A 20,853-nucleotide genomic window follows, 5' to 3' on the forward strand; every position below is an offset into this window, starting at 1 on the left:
ATGACCAGAAGAAACCCGTCAGGACCACTACTTTTTTACGGTGAGATCAACCGCACAGTTCGTAAAAAACAAAGAGAAAGAAGGCGAAGCCTAAGATACACAGAGGACGAGGAAGAGGACGAAACTTTAACCACAACCGAGGAGACGGCTGAAAACCAAGAAAATTCGCTACCTCCTGCAATTGCTGCTGATCCAGTAAATCAAAATCCTACTCCACGCACTATGTATGATTATGCTAAACCTAATTTAACAGGAACTGAATCAAGCATAGTTAGGCCTGCTGGTGCTACAAATAATTTTGAACTGAAACTTAACACAATTCAAATGATACAACAATTTGTTCAATTTGATGGTTTGCAGGATGATGATACAAATGCTCACTTGGCAAATTTCTTAGAGTTTTGTGACACTTTTAAAATTAATGGCGTTTCTGATGACGCCATTCGCCTTTGGTTATTCCCTTTTTCATTGAGAAACAAATCTAAACATTGGTTGAACTCGTTACCACGAGGGTCAATCACTACTTGGGAACAAATGACCGAAAAGTTTTTATTAAAATATTTTCCACTGGCTAAAACAGCCAAATTACGTAACAATATCTTCTCTTTTGTGCAGATGGATTTAGAAACACTCTACGATGCATGGGAGAGATACAAGGACCTTTTGCGAAGATGCCCTCACCATGGGTTACCACTCTGGCTACAAGTTCAAACATTTCACAATGGCCTGAATCCTTCGACTCGGCAGATGATTGACGTAGCCGCTGGTGGAACTATCAATAATAAGACACCTCAGGCGGCTTACAAATTTATTGAGGAGATGTCACTAAATAACTATCAGTGGCAAGTTATGAGGACAAAGCCGACGAAGGCAGCCAATATTTTCAACCTCGATGCGGTTACTATGCTATCTAACCAAGTAGAACTCTTAAATAAAAAGATTGACTGTTTGTGTGGTTCTATTCAGGTACATCCTGTGATGAGGTGCGATTCAAATGGAGGAGGAGCATGCACAGAATATCAACCCTTCAACCCTAGTATCAAGGACGAACAAGTCCAATATATGGGTAACAATAACTCTAGACCCTAAAATAACCCGTATAGTAACACTTATAATGCAGGTTGGAGGAACCATCCTAATTTCTCGTGGGGCGGTCAAGGAAATCAAAGGCCACAACATCCTCTGAGTTTTCAACAACCACCTTACCAGTAGGAAAAGAAGCCGAACCTTGAGGAGATGTTAACAAAATTCATCTCGGTGTTAGAAACTTGTTTCCAGAATATCGAGACAGCCCTTAAGAATCAACAAGCGTCAATCCAAGGGCTCGAAAGTCAGATAGGCCAACTTTCCAAACTGATTTTTGAACGACCACAATGTAGTTTGCTGAGTAACAACTATTCAAGATGAGGAAGGGTTAGTTGCACCTGAACCAGAACCGAGGCAAGAAACTGTGGTAAGTAAAGGTAAGGGTGAGGTAGACCACAATGACCAGAAACCGGTAAGTAAAGAATACAAACCTCGTGTGCCATACCCAAACGCGACAAAGAAAGATCGCAAAGAAGAACAATTCGGTAAATTCCTAAAATTATTAAAAAAATTACATATTAACTTACCGTTTATTGAAGCTCTTTCGCAGATGTCAAACGCAGTCAAATTCTTAAAGGAGCTTTTAAAAAATAAACAGAAGTTGGATGAGGCGTCGCATGTGGAGTTGAATGCAGTTTGCTCAGCCATTCTACAGAATAAGCTACCCAAAAAATTGAAAGACCCAATGCGTTTTACGATTCCTTGTTTAATTGGTAGTTTAGATGTTCATAATGCATTGGTTGACTTAGGGGCAAGCATTAATGTTATGCCTTATAAAATGTTTAAACAGCTAGGTTTTGGGAAACCCAAACAAACTAGGATGAGCATTCAATTGGCTGATAAAACCATTAGATTTCCTAAGGGTATCATTGAAGATGTTCTTGTTAAGATCGATAAATTTTTATACCCAGTAGACTTTGTTGTTCTAGACATGGAAGAGGATAGTACGCACCTCTGATTTTAGGACGAACATTTTTAGTGATTGCTAGGACAATTATTGATGTTGGCACAGGTGAACTCACACTTCGTGTAGGAGACGAAACAATCACCCTTCAATCTCATAATTCGAGTAACACATCGAAAATTGAAGGCGGTTGTATAAATCATCCTACTAAAACTGACCATGTGGTGCAACCTACTTTGCAGGAAATAAGTTAGAAAAACCTACACGAGTCGTGTTCAAGCAACATCACAGGACCTATCTATGAAGAACGAAGGCTACAAATTGATGAGCTAGATGAATGGTGGACACAGAAATCGAGAACACCCGATAAACCAAAATCGAGCCATGACGAGCTCAATGTTGCACCAAATCAACTTATGGTTGGAGACAAAGTACTACTAGATGCAGCAGATCCTCGCATTACCACTTCTGAACCTAATGAAGAAATTCCTCTTACGGTACTCAGTATTTTCCCATATGGTACAGTCAAGGTAATTCATCCCAAATTCAGCACCTTTAAGGTAAGCAATACTCATCTTAAACCTTATACTGATAAAATTGATAGCATGGATGAGTGTAAACTCCTCGCACCACCTTGACCATGCAGAAGAGAGGTAAGTCTAGCTTAAGACTATAAATAAGCGCTTCTCGGGAGGCAACCCGAGCACTAACAGTAATGATTTATTTAAATTCTAGCTTTTCACATCTAATTTACTAACTAAATCTTAAAATACGGGGTTTTTCCCTCCAGACGGCCAGGAATACGGGCTTGCCTTAGGTCGTGCTCACACCATAGAAGGAGACATGGCCGTGCGATACGATCGTGTGAAAACAGGGCAAGATTTTTCCCCAACACGGGATGCGACACGCCCGTGCCATCCACCCATGGTCGACACTGTCAAAACGAACACGGATGTGGACCTAGGAACACGGGCGTGGGAGAAGCAAATGAATAAACACACGACCGTGCGACACAACCATGTGCACCCACACGTCCAAGCAACACGGGCGTGGGCCGAATGTCAGACACGCCCAAATTCAAAATTCGCGAAACACACGGGCAAAAATTAGGCCACATGGGCGTGTCCCACTGTCGTGTGCCCTAAAATCTATATAAACCCCACACTATTCATCATCTCCCTCCCCAAAAATCCCTAACCCTAGCTGCTGCAACTTCACACGCCCTACCCCCCACGTCCGTGGCTGTCTACAACACCGATTCTGACGCACCAAGCTCTTTCCTTAAATATGTTGCTTATTTCATGATTTCTCTGCTCTATTGAACTATTTTGAATGAATATTCATAGTTAGAATATTAAAATACTCATGCTTGTTTTATAAAAATTTTGTCACTTTAGTTACTACATTATGTTATACTCTTTCATTTTTCCTTGTTTCCATAAAATTTATGCTTACCCACATGCATTCATTCATATTCCCGTTACATTATTCCCATAATCCTATAACTTGATATATTTAGTTGTTTTAGTTTGTATCATCTAGTACGTAAATCTCATGAAATATTCATATTTAGTCTTGATTTTCCATACTATTCTTGGGGCATATTGGTTAAACGTCGATTTTTGTTCACTGCAGATATACTATGTCATCCTCACGAGGAAAGAAAACTGTTATCCTCGTCTCCAAGAAAAGAAAAGGAGAAGCGTCATCCTCGGGTCCTACCGCAGAGATTCGCCACCCGTTCCTCTAGGTTCCCTTGGGACCCTAGGAGGAATTATATCAGATATTACGGGCCCAACCCCTAGGTGTAGGTCGCTGCATTGACTGGGCCGCACTTGAACAGATTCATTTGGCTGACGCAGTCTGAGCCCTCCTAACGACTAACCTGTGGGGGCTCTTCTTGAGACTGTCGAGCCAACGTATCTCATGTTCACAGTGGAACTCTGCTCGACATTCCATCTTCAAACCGTCATGACCAACTTCGATGATCCAGGAACGGTCCAGTTCCACCTATCGGACCCTCTGTAACTCGACTAGCTTGGCACTTTGGGCTCCTCAACACAGCAGCACAATCATCCTCCCTCACCCTCATCTGCCAGATGTCCCTACAGGGCATCTCGAGCATGATAAGTATGAGAATGATCGAGAAACGACGTGCCACCTACCCTCCTCAGTATCGCCTCATCCAGTCCACCGAGGGGGAGGATCCAGATAACATTACTGATGATGTCCCTCCACGTCATGAAGACTCACCGTCTCAGCCACCACCCCCCTCTCATCTAGTTCATGCGGCGGCTTCATACGCTGACATCTCTAAACACCTTACTCGATTAGAGCAGTAGTGTTTTCAGTGCTTCGATAACATTGATGCTACTCTACAGCAGATTTTCCAGCACTTCCACATCTCATCGCCACCCCCACCTCGCGAACCATCTAGCGATGAAGATGTTTAAAAAATTTTATTTATTATTTTATGTTTTTACTTTTATTCTATTTTAAGACTACTTTTTCTTTTTCTTTAAGCTTATTTTTATTAGGTTTTATAATTATTATTTTACAATTTTTAATTTCGGCTATTTCATTATAGTAATTATTCTTCTTTATATATTCCCTAAAAAGTTCCTAATTCTATCACAGTTATAAAGAGCTACAAAGCTCACTATTACTTAGGAACTTGAAACTCCACTGGGTAAGGTTCTCCACGACTGCCATGCCTTGCTCGACCACGACCATAGCTACCATGAGATATAATATTCTTTTGGTGCAGCACTTTTGGAACCTCACCTCTACCACCACCGGAGTATCCTCCTCCATGCTCATTAGTACCTTGGCCGATTACTTTCCAAAACGCCAATTCAAGGAATCCATTCATAACTCAGGACGTTTCATTTCGTTCCCTTTCTTATGATCTTATATTTACATTTTTCAGTATATCTATCTTTGTACATTGAGGACAATGTACATCATAAGTGTAGGGGGTTATTTATTTCTTTATCAGAAAAATCCATGATTTCCATCTTATTCTCATGTGATCTTCTCATATCATTGTTAGAATGAATTTTGATTAATTTATGATTTTTATTGCTATGTCTTGAATTAAAATATAGGCATTCATGCATTGATTTTTTAAACTTTAAGACATTATAGAATCAAGCATGATAAGTTGATTTTGAATTTAAAATTTTATAAGTTATTTTTCCCAAGTTTAGGTATTATCTTGAGTTGAAATTCACAGGTTTAAACATCAAAAAGCCGTAATTTTTGTGAGATTTTGAGCCTTTAGAGCATCTATTATTCCTTTCATGCTCACTTTTATTGTTGCTTTGAGTGCGTCATTATTGAATTGTTATTCTAGAACTTACTTGATTATGCATGCATGTCAAGACCACACCATTTGATTTGATATGTCAAGATGATAAAGGCACTTAGGTTTAACCCACTCACTCTACAAAAACCTACCTTCATAATTAACCCTTAGTGAACCCCTTTGAGCCTAACAAACCATTAATTGATTTACCCTTAATATTAACCCATAACCCATTATTGTTGAAATCCCCTAATTTGATCCCTATTTTTGTCGAGATTTGATTTGAACTAATTGCTTAGCTATGTTTTGCTCTTCTATGCATTTGACTTGTTCTGAAAAAAATGAGTGTACTTCAATACAAATTAGTTGTGATTCATCGTTTTTGAACTTGAATGTTAATTCCATATTCTGAGAAGAAGCTCACATGTATTCAACTGATGACTAGTCATTTTTCTAGCTAGGTAATTTTTTAATTCAATCTCGATTCTAAACTTTTCCTTCAGCTTGTCACCACACCCCCTAACCAAAGCCACATTACAACCCTCTAAAAGACCTTTTTGATTGATGTATCAGCTCAATATATAGTGGTGGAGATTTGATTTTCAAGCAAGCCTATGGTAATAACTTTTCATATTGACTAATGAGTGCTTTAATTGATGTCCTTAAACACCTTGAGTGATTTGAGTGAATCTTTAGTGAGGATGTTAAACTCTGTGGTATTTTGATCAAAGGTAATCACTTAAATGAGGGGAGACACCTATGTTTTCGTGATAAAATGCTCAACTTAGAATGTTTGAAACTTTGATATACTTTTAGTTGAATTTTCAATGTACAAATACTTATGGACTATTTTGAGATATTATTGATAGGGATTATAAATTGAGATGAATTTATTTTGATTGTGAGCTGAGGATTTTTCTTGAGGACAAGCAAATGCTTAAGTGTTGGGGTATTTGATAAACCGTAATTTATACATATTTTTACCCCATGCTTAACACATTTTATGGATGATTTCTATTTAAATATGGGGAATTTGATGCTCCTAATCCTTTAATTTCATGTTTTATATTTAGGTGAGCATAGGAGAGTAAAAGGACCAAGAAATGGGCCAAAAATAGAGAAAACGGGCCAACATGGGAAATTAGCACGGCCTAGAGTTCACCACACGGGTAGACCACACGCTCGTGTAGGTTCAATAGGCTCTAGCACGGCCTGAACCTCCGCACACGAGTTGACTACACAGCCGTGTCAAATTGGTAAGATCGAAGCACAACTTACACAGGTAGATCACACGCCCTTGCCCATTTAACAGCCTTAACCACGGCCTTAAGTAATCGCACACGGGCGTGTCCCTGCCGAGCCCAAGTTTAGTCCAATTCGGTAAAGGGCACTTTTGAGGGCTTCTGAGCGTCCTAAAGCCTATAAAAACACCCTAGAAGAGGAGGACAAAGGGGGACGCAGAGTAGGAAGCAAGGAATTACTCAAGGAAAGCTGATTGATCCATTTCAGAAGCTAGATTCTTCACAAGACTGAAGATCTCTCTTCAAATTCCCTCAAGAGTTTTGGGTTTTCTTATGTTTTGTTATCTTTATGCTTTTGAGATGTTTTCTTTCATAAGTATGAACTAAAACCCCTAAATACCTAAGGGGAATGAAACCTAAGACGAATCTTGTTATTATTATCTGAATTGTATGATAAATATTTGACTTGTTCTTAATTATGTGTTCTTAATTCTGGTTTTGATATTCCAGGATATTGATTCAAGTTAATGCTTTTATTCAGAGGAGGAAGAGACCCTGTCTAAGAGTAAATTTGTCGTAATTAAGCGGAGTTGATTGCGTGCCTAGAGATAGGGTGACAAGATTTTTTCGGATTAGGGTGAAACCTAATAAGGGAATCCATAGATCGAGTTAATGCAATTCTAGGAAGTTAATTAGAAAGAGATTTCAATTATTCAACCTAGGGTTAGACGTTATTAGTCTCGAGAGAGATAATAAAATAACTTAGGGATTTCTACGGATCAAGTCAGATGAATAAATTATCTGATTCAGAGTCAAATAACAAGTGAAGTCTAGGTGGATTTTTCCTTAGGTATTGCCTTAATCAATCGAATTTTCCCAACAGTATTTTCCCAAGTTTTCTTTCTGTGCATTCTTAGTTTAGTAATTAGTTTAGATAACCAAACCTCTTAATTTTTTAGGCTAGATAACAAAAACAAGGTAAATACTAGTACTCGTAGTTCTTTTGGGTTCGACAATCCGATCTTGCTGAACTATACTACTGTTCAATAGGTACACTTGCCTTAGTCGTGATAATAAGTTAGTCTCAAAAATGATTCATTCATAAATCTTTAAAACCTATCACAAATATCACATATCAACTTTCTCATATTTTATCATATATAATAAAGAGAAAAAGAGAGAGAAGATGAAATCTTTCTCATCTTTCTTTCTTTTTTGAAGAAAACAAAAGGGGACAAAAAAAAATTTTCTTTCATTATTTTCTTTTAAATTCAAACTTAAGGTATGATTTTTCTTCAAATTTTCATAGATTTTAATATTTGAAGTTTGTTTTACATGTATGTACCAATAGTTTTGAATTTATCAAGTATTTTAAAAGTTGCCATTAAAGGACATTGATAGAAGCTTAGAAAACTTAAGTGAAATAGGTATATTTTTGGATAGGAAATGATTAGAAGATGAGTTCTAGTTTGTTAGAAGTGTGAAAAAGAAATAAAAATGGATGAAAAGTTTACTTGGTACATTTGGCCATGGTGAAGGAGAAGTAGAGAATATTTGCCACTTTGTGTAATATTGGTGCTAAATGATAGCTTGTAAAGCAGTGAGTACTCTGGTGAAGACGGAATTAAAAATGGATAATCGAGTCAAAAGATATGCGAATTTTGGACTCGAAACTTAAGTTGCCAACATGATTAACTATGCATATTTAATTTTTTTTTTTTTCATTAGTTTTTGTATTATAATGGATAAATGGCATTTTTGGTGTTGAATTGCTCTTATTGTAGATAAAAATGAGGCAAAAATATTGAAGGAGAAAGGCAAAGAAGCGGAGTTAAGCGATTGAAACTTCGATTTGGGTTGATATCTTATTTTCATTTCCTAATGCTTTTAATATTTATTTTACTATGATTTCAATGATAAAATTAGTAAATTCATGATTTTGAGTTGAATTTAAATATTAAGATTTCAAATGGTAATGTATAGTTTTTTTTTTATTGGAAGCCTAATTTTACATTAGGCGATTTATGATTTGACCATGAAATGTGACTGAAATGGGAATGATATGAAAATGGAATTGAATTGAAATGGATCATGAAACTTGGTTTTTATCCCATTTCACTAAGTTAGACTAAATTAGATATAGTTGGCATGCCATAGAGTCTTTATATCAAAGGATTTAGATCTCTCCAATTACAAGAGGGTCGAGGGAGAAAAGACCAAATTGGTCAGTTGTTTTTATTGTTAGCCCCAATTTCTAGAGGATCGTAGGCAGTCTCAATTCTCAGAGAGTCATGGACTACTCTAATAGCCATTGTTGCCGAACAACTCGGGGTGGCAAATTCGTATATCTAGTTATAAATCTAAATGATTGTCGTCGCACTAACTAAAAATTTGACTAAGGCAAGTACACTTATCAATTAATAGTATAGATACAGTGAGCAAAGATATCGTTCCTACGAGGATTAAAAGTACTAGAATTATTGTCTTTCTATTATTTAACCGAAAAATTAGAGAGACTGATTAAAACTAAAATTAAATAAATTAATTAACTAAAGAATACATCAAAATGAATCAGGAAAATAAACGATTAACAGCCAAGAAGTGAAACAATAACCAAGAAATAATCCATCTAGATTTCATCTGTCATTACCATCTAAATTAAACAATTTCTTCACTTAGTATCTTGATCTGTAGAAATCCCTAAATTATGCTAATATCTCTTTCGAAAGTAAGAGCAATTGACTCTAGGTTGATTAATTGAAATTTCTTCCTAATTAAAATCTCTATTATCGCATTAACTCGATCTATGGATCCCCCTATTATATTTGATTCTAATTCAGTAGATTTATATTGTCCTGTTTCTAGGCTTGAATGCAACTCCACTCAATTAGGTAGATCTACTCTTAAATAGAGTCTATTCCTCCTCTGATTTAAGCACATCAAACATGGATTAATAGTCTATAAATATTAAACCAAGAATTAAGCACACATAATTGAAAATAAGATCCAAATATTTATTACGTAAAAAATTGAAATCAAATAACATAATCTATCCTAGGTTTATCTCCTTAGGTATTTGGAAAATTAATTCATGATAGCAAATAAAAACATCCCAAAGACAATATAACCACCAGAAACAAAGATACTCATAATAAACTTTAAAGAAATCAAAAGGAAATCTTCAATCTTGATGGAAATCTGCTCCAAAGTCAGCTTCAATGGTATTTTTCAAGTTGTTTTCTTCAGTATTCTATGACGGCTCCCTCCTATCTTCTTATCTTTGTCAATATAGGTATTAGAATGCCCAAAAACCTAAAACTTGCATTTTTTTCGCATTTTCGGAGTGCGATTCGTGATTCCCACACAATCTGGCACACACTCGTGTGGCTCACACGGTCGTGTGCCTAACCCATATGGTTTCTTTACCTTGCTCCAATTTTTCAATTTTTGCTCATTTTTTTATCTTTTTTCACTCTTTTGCTCCCAAATGCTCTCCTATGTATAGAAACATGAATTTAAAGGATTAAGAGCATAAAATTTACCATTTTACATTGAATAATCATCCAAAAATGCATTAAGAACGGGATTAAAACATGTTCCTATTCTCACTTATCAAATATCCCCACACTTAAGCGTTTCATTATCCTCAAGTAAAATCCTCAACCCATATTCAAGTTAATTTTTGCAATAATTTAACATTTTCATCAATAATGTTTCAAAATAATTCGCAAACAATCATGCATTGGAAATTCAATTGAAAGGATACTAAAGACTCGAGCAGTTCAAGCTGAAATTTTTAAGTACAAAAACATAGGTGTCTCCTCTTATCTAAATGATTACCTTAAATTCAAATAAGAATTAACATCCTAACTAAGGATTCACTCAAAGCACTCAAAGTGTTTAAGGTTCAAGTAGTATGCACTCAATAGTCGAATAAGAAATGTCATTATCATAGGCTTACTTGAAAATCAAATCTCCACCACTATAAAATAAGATGACACTCCAATCAAGGGGTTTTTAAAAGGTTGTCATGGGGCTATGTTAATGGTATGGAAAAGGCCAAAAAAGTTGGCTATAATCAAGATCAAGTTGATAAGTTACCAACTTAGAAAAACAATCAATTGTTGAATTAAGAGAAATGACAAACTAACTATTCAAGCTCAATCAAATATTTTTTTCTTTTTTTCTTTCCCTTTTTTTATTTTTTTTATTTTTTAAGAACAACAATTCAAAAAAAAATGAAATTGGAACGACGGAAATGTGCAAGTGTACACAAACTTTAACAAGTAATAAAGTGACAAGTAAATATCGATTTATCGTACCCACAAGGATTGTGAAAGAAAATATTTATGAAATGTAAAATTAAACAAGTTTGTGGTTAAAACAATAGTTGATTCAAGAAATGATCTAAAAACTTAAATTAAGAAATGATCTAAAACTTAAATTAATTTAACTAAGTAAATAAAAAGTAAAATAATCCAATGCACAATTTCTAAAATATGAGTTTTAATCGATATGACATAATTGTGTTAGATTAATTATATTCATTAACTTAAAATTACTAAACTCATGTTCATGATGTTACGAATAATTTCATGGAAACTTGATATTTTGCTAACTAATGCACATACAAACTTACTAAACCAATTAATCTCTTGAACATATTACTATGTCAATTCAAACAATTAATCAATTTTATAAGCATGTATAAGATTAAGTGAAGTAACAATATATTTCTACATTGAAACAATTTAATCACAATAATCTTGCAAGTTATGCAAGGCTAATGTATCATTTAATATTGTTGCTAATTTAACCTTCAGCTACCTTAGAAGATTAAACATACACCAATTTAATATTGTGTCAATTAATTACAATTTCAACACGATTAATACTTAATTCATTTGTTATCTTACAATTGTAACACAAGTATAACCTAAGCATGGTTTTATTTAATTGAACAATCTACCAAGGCCTAATAACAACATAAACATGATTTTAATAATTAAATCAAACAGAATGCAATCAATCTAACATGAATTAAACTTAATGTATTTTAATTAAATCAAGAACAATAACACAACAAATATTCATGTTCATGATCATAACATAAAAAGGAATTAAAGAGAAGGGAACTAGAAAACAAATTCAATATTTCTTTGAAGCCAGACTAGTGCACTCCTCTTCTTTCTCTGCTTGTTCTGTTGATCTGAGGCCTTCACAAACACTTGAATGCACTATGCCAAGGAGGCTAAAAGCTCTTTTTCAAGAGGGAAATAAGCAAAGGAATGAAACAAGAAAAATGGGAAAACAAAGAAGGGAACGGAAGAGATATGTGTGGGAATGAATGGTGTGAAATGAAGAATGGAAGAGGGGTATTTATAGGTGGGAATGGCTGCTAAAAATAGAAAAAACAATATCAGTCACTCCATCTCCCTTGGTCAGCCATGCTTGGTGCAAGTTTGGGTGATTCAAACTTGCTATTTTTAGCTTGGGGCTAAAAATAAAAGGCACGAAAATAGGAGGGGTTTGAACGGAATTAAGGGGAACTTCAAGATCTGTTTTGAAATTAATAAAATTAACTAAATAAGCTGATTGGGTCAGCTTTATCGACGATTTGGGCTTCCAAATCCCTTGGTGGACTAGTCTTGTTCTTAACACAATTTGGGCCCTTGTTCTTTTTCAAATTTTATATTAATTTTTAACCCAATTAACGTTGGATAAAAATTAAATATAAAGTATGTTTAATACATAATATTGGATTTTCCATGGCTGGATAATTAATTAACCATAATCTTGATTCACTTGATGCAAAAAATTCCTCAACAATTCAAGCCTCTCGAGGTGATTGTCGAGCCAATTTTCACCCTTTGTGTAAAACTGTCGAAAAAAAATCAAATTTGTGTAAATTCATTATAAAAATAATTAAAATTCAATATGTTAATAATTTGAGTGCAATTTAATTATTTTATAATTAAAGTATGAATTTCGACAAAAAAATACTATGAAACTGCATGAATTAGAGCTCATAAGGTGCTGGAAAAGTATATATATTTTTGTGTTTCCCCACCCCCAAATTTAATTCATTGCTCGTCCCGAGTAATGCACAAATTGCAAAAGAAGTTGCTTGAAATCACCTTTGAAAAATATCTTTAGAACACATTTCTCCCACAATTATGAGTTTAGTGCAATTATGCCCGAGAACAAGAATTTTGAAATTGTACAACTCAAGTATACATATTTCTTGAATTATTCTCAATCATTATCATGATAGCAAGAATAGACTAAATGTTTTCTCAATAAAGATATGCTAAATTCTTACCAATTAATTTCTATTCCCTCCTTTAAGACTAGACTGCATTCACTAAGTTTAACTTATGCCTCCATATGTTGAACTTAGCAATTTCTCTCCACTAATATAGGTAGCATAGAAATCTGAATCATTAGGTCTTTTAAATAGGTTGTAACGTGGCTAGGCTAGGGGTAGGTAAAAGATAGATAATTTTAAGCTAAAAAACTTAGACTCAGCTTGCATCGAACCTTCAAAATAAATACCTTCAACTTCACCAACTCAGTTTGCATTTAAGTACACATGTTCTTTTTACATCAATTTCTTTTGAGTACATATGCTCTTTCTCTTTTCTTTTTTGCTTTTTTTGAGCATATTATTGTATGTAATGCAATTTTGAGCATCATACTTATTTTCAACTCCCCCAACCTTATTTTCAGATAATATTCTAGACAGATTAAGTCTATTGTTTGGGACAATTTAGAGATAATTATGAAAGAAGTGATGGCTTAATATTCCAATGGTTCAAATAAAATCAAGCCATATAGTCTCAAAGTTGGGTTTCAAGGGATAAGTATTCGTTACACTTGGCTTGAAAGGCTCAAACGGTCCAAACAAAGTTTGCCTAGATCATTTTAAAAATTATGCTTCGTAAGATTTCGCCTCAAGAAATTACTAAGTCAATTTTAGAGACTTAAACTTTTATGCATGCTTAGCTCTCCTAAGGAATTAAAATTTTATGGTATAATTTACATACATTATTAAGAGTAACATTTATTTCATAATTTAGCTAACATAGCAATTATTGAGATAATAGAACTTTATTTATACTAAAGTTTAGCATAATTAACAAAAATTCAAATTTTTGAACAAAATATATAACTTGCTCATAATTATGAGAAAAATGTATTCTGAAAAAAATAAAACAATTTCACTTTTGGTCCCCCTACTTAAGATGAACAATGTCCTCATTGTTAAAAACAATAGAGGGAACGAAAATAAAGAAGTGAACAGACACTATACACCAGGTAGGACCATAAGAAAAGGAGGTGAGTCAAATTTGACTGCTTAAATACCAAGCTTATCCTGAGTAGATCCAGTCCTAGACATGTACATATCTATTGCCACACTTCTTATTTGCAAATTGTTCAATTTTATTGATGATTTCCACCTCTTATTTTATTATGCGGGAAATAAAATCCTAAAAGACCTAAGCCTAAAAAACTTAAAATATCCTAACAAATAAAATAAAATAAAGTAGAGACAAGATCCCTCCTTTTATTTATTTGCAGACCCCTTAGAATCTGACCCATCTTTTATATCTGACCCATCTTTTACTCCATCGTCCTTGTTTTTGCTTGAATTTCCTCGTTCCCTCTCAACATTGGAGTCCATAGTTCAAAAATAAAGTTTCAAAATCCAGGCACAAAAACAAACGGATCTTGAAATATTTTTGTGAAAGAGCCTCTCATTGAGTCGTCCCATATTTTTTAGTATCTCCAGTAAGCTTGTTGCTGCCACTGCATATATTGTAGCATATCCATTATAGCAGACTATTCACTTCGTGGAATGGTGCTCAACAAAAGGACTCTTGGAGTTGGAGTTAGAAAATTTGTTAAGGGTGGTTTCAGTTTTGGACAAGTAGGTAAGTAGCCGATTGTAAGGTTTAGAGTTGGAGGGGGTGAGGGGTTTAAGGATAGTTTAGGTGTAGTGGTTGGTGGCTTCGAATGAAGGTGTTCGAAGTGATGATTTAGGAGTTAAGGGTTACAACATTAAAGGGTAAAGGGTGATGCACTGTGAGGCTACTTGGGATTGGTGGTGGAGTAAGGTAAGGGTTGCAAGTTTGTGTGGAAAAGGGTTGAATATTTCCCTTCCTAGTAGTGCCTTAAGCCCAATGGTAGCACCGTTTTAGGTCCTAGGCTCCTGTAATAAAAGTAGACTAAAAAAACCTCAAAGAAATTAGTGCTTAGGTCAAAAGTTGACCCTTTATTTATTAAATTCTTCTGGCTACTTAAAAAAATATTTTTCAAAAAATTACATTAAATTAAACTCTCAAGAAAGACTGAAGGGTTCACAGATGGTCCCACTTAATTCTCAATCTCTTAGACAAAATTTTAATTAATGTAATGATCCAAAAAAAAATTATCTAAGTCTGTCATTTTATTCAAATGAGAAAAAAATTGAAAATATAAAATAAGAATAGAGAAAGTGAAGAGAACTCCCTCCATCTTATTCAGAATCGTCACTGGCCGAGACAGTGTCAAAGGGCTATATATCATACCAACCATACTCGTTTAGGAAGTAATCATACTCTTGCCTAACAAATTTGTCCAACATTTGATTTGGGAAAGAAAAAGGGAAATGATCTTTTCTGGTGGCCTTGTTTAACTTCTTGTAATCCATGCAAATCCTCCAACTTATGACTCGAATATCTACAATAATCCATCCGACACCCTTCTTATGTTTTTCCAAAACAATAAGTGATTCTTTTTCTTTATTCTTGGTGAACTCAACTGAAATCATGATAGGTAAAGTCAGAGATAAACCCAAATAATCATATTTCAAATGAAGAGGCAAAATTTTCATTTCCAATTCATTTGGCTTTTCAATCAACACTTTTGGTTGTGTGTACTCCGGAGATAATAACTTTAATGATTCAAGTGGAACTTCCTACGTGAATCCTTTCATTTTAGCTTCTAGCAAAGCCAAACATTCCTCGTCTTTATCATCACTCGGCGAATTTGCTAGCATAATGCATTCTAATGGATCATCTAGAGAATTGAGCTCCAATTTTGTAGAAGCCAGTGATTCCATCTTGGAAATAGCATAGCAGTCTTCAACTACATTTGGGTTTTTAGCAACATCTAAGTCATTAAAAGTCACCTCATCATCAAAAATTTCTTTCAATTGAGTATCTTGTTGCTGCTTCTGGAATCGTTGAGGATAAGGAAGTGGTGGAATCTTAGCTTTAACCAGATAACTTTTCTGTTGAAATTTTTCTACAGCTGACGAGGTTGTTAGATAACCAAAACTGACTAGTTTAGATTTTACCTCATCAAGGATCACTGAGTTTGACTTCTGTGAAATACGAGTTTCAACACTCTGTTGAATTTCCTCTTTGTCTTGAGCACAACAGGCTCATCTTGAACCTCAACCACCTTGGGCTCCAATGTCTTTCCACTTGGCAAAGTGACTGCTTTGCAATGTTCATTGCCCGAAATTCTCTGATTTTCTGTGTCGCTCGGCCCAATACCTTGGGATCTCCTTTTAAGCTCATTGGCTAGCTATCCCACTTGGTTTCTTAAATTCTTCAATGTTTATGCTTGGCTTTGGATTAGTTCATCATTCTTTGCTATGTACGCCTTCAGCAAACTCTTAAGATTACTTGAATATTCAGTTGGTGGGGATTGTTACACTTGTTGAAAATATTCTGATGGATAATTTGGTCGAGATGGCATAGAAGAGTCGTTATGGTCCGCCCATTGATTACTCTATGGAGAAATTGGATGATTCTTCCATGAAGAGTTGTAATAATTTGATTGTGGACCATTCCAATTTTGCTTTCCCATGTAATATTTTGAATCTTGATTCGATGGGCAATTTTCAAAGAAATGGCCATCTCCACAACATTCAACAAGAAATATTCTTGAACTGGTTCGGCTGTTGACTTGTCAAATTACCATTGAAATCATTAACAATTATGTTCTTAAGAATAGAATACATAGAGGATACCTAGGCTACTAAAGAAGCAAATGTGTTCGTTTCATGTACTTCAGCTACTCATCTTTCTGAGGTTGCTCGGTTAGTTGGCCACTGATAGTTATTATTGGCAATTCTTTCAATAATCTCATAAGCATCATTGTAAGACTTAGAAAGAAGGGCTCTACTTGCCAAAGCATCCACCATCATTCTAGTATGAATATTAAAACCAATATAGAAAGTCTCCATTTGAACACAGTAAAGAATGCTATGATGAGGGCATTTTCGTAATAACTCCTTGAACTGCTCTCATGCCTCATATAAAGATTTTTCATCAAGTTGCTGAAATGAAATTATTTCATTTCAAATCTTGGCAGTCAGAAATGGAGGAAAGTATTTCATTAAGAAACGTTCAACTAACTCTTGCCATGTAGTTATGGAACAGAACAGTAGGGAGTTTAACCACGCTCGTGCTCTATCTCTTAAGGAGTATGGAAATAATCTTAATTTCAAGGCGTCTTCGGTCACCCCGACTAGTTTGAATGAGTCACTCACTTCCATGAATAGTTGAATATGAAGATATAGATCTTTAGTAAGCATCCCACTAAATTAATCTATATTTTGCAACATTTGGAACATGACTGGCTTTAATTCGAATTGCGGTGCCTCAATTTCATGTCTCACAATACTCAGATTGAGCCCGTTGAATAGACGAATGACATATTGTCGAATGACACAGTTTTTATCATTGGCAACAATGATCAGATTGTGAGTATTATAAGCGAATACTCCTCCTTGATTTTGGCTTTGATATTTGAAATCATCTCTTCGATCCTTCTTTGGTTCGTTTATCTTCTCCTTTGTCTGAAAGTCCTTTCAATTTCAAGGTCTATGGGGAGTAACTCAATAATTTGATCAATACTCACAAACACCAGAAACAAACACAAAAAAAATGGAATTAAAATTAACAGAAAAATAAAACAAAAATGCAAAATTAACAATTTCACAAATAATGTCTTTTAAAATAGTCCCCGGAAATGGCGCCAAAAACTTGAAACTACAGAAATGTACAAGTGTACACACTCGTTAACAAGTAATAAAGTAACAAGTAAATGTCGAATTATCATACCCATAGGGGCTGTGAAAGAAAATATTAATGAAATGTAAAATTAAACAAGTTGGTCGTGAAAAAAAATAGTTTATTTGAAGAAGTGATCTAAAAACTAAAACTAATTTAGCTAAGTAAATAAAAAAAAGTAAAATAATCCAATGCTCAATTTGTAAAAGACAGGTTTTAATCAATATGAAATTATTGTGTTAGATCAATTACATTCTTTAACTTAAAATTACTAAACTCATGTTCATGTTGTTACGAATAATTTCAAGGCAACTTGGTATTTTGCTAACTAATGCACATACAAACTGTTAAGTATGACTCCTATTTCAGTCAAATTTGAGAAATAATCTTCAAGTTAAACTATGTTTATTTGTTTCAATTAAACACTGACTAGTTTAGATTATTTTATTATTATTTAACCTATGAATTTAGCCTATAAATAGGCTCTTTTACAACCTTAGAAGAAACACTCATTAGATATTAGAACTCATAACACATTTATAGAATATTGTGTTTATGTTTTGAAGGTTTTTTTTCGGGTTTTCAAGGTTTAGTGTTTTATCTGCATCTTTTGTACTATTCGTTCTTTTGCCATTATAGTAAAATTATCTTTGCCCGTGGTTTTTTATCCTCTTTGGAGGGGTTTTTCCACGTTAAATTTGCGTGTTCAATTTCTCAATTTATTCCGCTATTTTTTTTACTTGTTGCTTAATCGGGTCGATCCTAACAAGTGGTATCAGAGCTAGTTCAATTTTGATAGATCAGCCCATTCAGATATGCAGCAACAAGGTTTGAAATTGAGAAGTTTGATGGTGAGACAAATTTCAATCTATGGAAAATTTGAATGATGGCAATTCTAGTTCAAACCAGCTTGAAAAAGGTTGTTACCGGAAAAAAGCCTGAGAATCTAAATCAAGCAGAATGGGAAGATCTTGATGAAAAGGCATTGTTTGCAATCTAGTTGTGCCTCGCGAATACGGTATTATAGGAGGTATTGATGTAGAAAACCTCATCCGCCTTGTGGAAAAGGTTAGAAACTCTTTATGCGACTAAGTCTCTAGCTAACCGTTTAGTGTTGAAACAACGTCTATTTATGTTTCGTATGAACGAAGGTGAGCTTCTTAGAGATCACATAAGTTGTTTCATTACTCTTTTAAATGATTTAAGGATGTTGATGTTCATATTGACGATGAAGATCAGACTATGCTATTATTGTGCTTTTTACCCCCTTCATACTAGTCTTTTAGGGAGACCCTGATTTATGGTAGAGACAAACTCTCGTTTGAGGATGTGAAGGGTCATTTTTTGAGTAGAGACAAACTCGACAACGAGTTTTGTTCGGATAGCAAGGCAGATAGGCAAGCTTCCATTTTGGTAGCATCAAAGAAATAAGACAAAAGGTATCACTATTGTAAAAAGTTAGGTCACGTCAAAGCATATTGTTATAAGCTGCAAAATAAAAGAGCTACTGAGAGTAGCGAGGAAGATGTAGCTGGTGCTAATTTGGCCGAGGAAAGCGGTGATAATTTCTTGTTAGTGTCAACGAGTGATAACTCAAAGCTCACGCCCGAGTGGATCTTAGATTTAAGATGTTCTTTCCACATATATCCCAATAAAGAATGGTTCTCCACATACAATTTGATTGAAGGTGGAGTTGTGTGCAAGGGAAATGATTCATCTAGTAAGGTAATTGGTATCGGTACTGTTAAAATTAGGATACATGATGGAACAATTAGGATACTCTCAAATGTTAGGTATATACCTGATTTATAAAAGAATCTCATCTTATTGAGTATTTTAGACTTGAAAGGATGCAGAATCAACATCGATTCGAGCGACATTAAAGTATCCCGTGGAGCCCTCATTTTGTTAAAAAGTAAAAAACTGGAAATCTTTATATTCTGGAAGGTTTTACAGTGACAGGTGAAATCGGACGTCCCTCTTCCGTTACAGAGTCGAAGTCAACTCATTTGGAACGAAGGCACCTTGGTCATAGGAAGGAAAAATGTATGACAATTTCGTTGAAGAGAGGTTCTCTTTTGGATGCAGGTTTTGAAAAGTTAGGGCATTGTGTTCGTGAAAATCAAACCCGGGTTAGTTTTGATTTGGCAGTGTACAAGTCGAAGGCTAGAAGTCTTCCAGTTTCTAAGCACAGATTCGACCCAGTTAATTCCCTACATGGTTCAAGATAGGCTCGTGGCGGGTTCTGGCAAAGATGGCGTTGTGGAAATATGAGTCAAGGTGGAGATTTGTTAACTATGACTCCTATTTCAGTCAAATTTGAGAATAATCTTCTAGTTAAACTCTGTTTATTTGTTTTAATCGAACACTGACAAGTTTAGATTATTTTATTATTATTTGACCTATGAATTTAAGCTATAAATAGGCTCTTTTACAACCTTAGAAAAAACACATTAGATATTAGAACTCATAACACGTTTAGAGAATTTTGTGTTTATGTTTTGAGGGTTCTTTGTTTTTGAGTTTTCGGGGTTTAGTTTTTTATCTCCATCTTTTGTACTCTTCGTTCTTTTGCCATTATAGTAAAATTATCTTTGCCCGTGGGTTTTTATCCTCTTTGGAGGGGTTCTTCCACGTTAAATTTGTGTGTTCAATTTCTCAATTTATTCTGCTATTTTTTTACTTGTTGCTAAATTGGGCCGATCCTAACACAAACTTACTAAACCAATTAATCTCTTGAACATATTACTTTGTCAATTCAAACAATTAATCAATTTTCATAAGCAAGTATAAGGTTAAGTGAAGTAACAATCTATTTCTACATTGTAACAATTTAATCACAATAATCTTGCACGTTATGCAATGCTAATGTATCGTTTAATATTGTCGCTAATTTAACCTTCATCTGCCTTAGAAGATTAAACATACACCAATTAAATATTGTGACAATTAATTACAATTTCATTATGATTAATACTTAATTTATTTGTTACCACACAATTGTAATGTAAGTATAACCTAAGCATGGTTTTATTTAATTGAACAATCTACCAAGACCTAATCAAAACATAAACATGATTTTAATAATTAAAACGAACAATTTGCAATCAATCTAACATGAATTAAATTTAAGTCATTTTAATTAAATCAAGAATAACAACACAAAAAATATCCATGTTCATGATCACAACATAAACAAGAAAATTAAAGAGAAAGGAACTAGAAAACAAATCCAGTATTTATCTGAAG

The 20,853-nt window shown here is 34.5% G+C and overlaps 2 non-coding genes across 2 annotated transcripts; one reads left to right on the forward strand and one right to left on the reverse strand.

Annotated features, from left to right (window-relative positions):
* Nucleotides 1–582: 582 nt before the first annotated feature.
* Nucleotides 583–689, reverse strand: LOC128289519 (small nucleolar RNA R71). Its single transcript, XR_008279165.1, has one exon. It is a non-coding gene; the product is annotated as a small nucleolar RNA R71 (small nucleolar RNA).
* A 16,102-nt stretch (nt 690–16,791) lies between these two features.
* LOC128289578 (small nucleolar RNA R71) lies at nt 16,792–16,898 on the forward strand. Its single transcript, XR_008279223.1, has one exon. It is a non-coding gene; the product is annotated as a small nucleolar RNA R71 (small nucleolar RNA).
* The last annotated feature ends 3,955 nt before the right edge of the window (nt 16,899–20,853 follow it).

The sequence above is a fragment of the Gossypium arboreum genome, chromosome 2 (assembly GCF_025698485.1).
Source record: "Gossypium arboreum isolate Shixiya-1 chromosome 2, ASM2569848v2, whole genome shotgun sequence".
In the NCBI taxonomy this organism is placed as follows: domain Eukaryota; kingdom Viridiplantae; phylum Streptophyta; class Magnoliopsida; order Malvales; family Malvaceae; genus Gossypium; species Gossypium arboreum.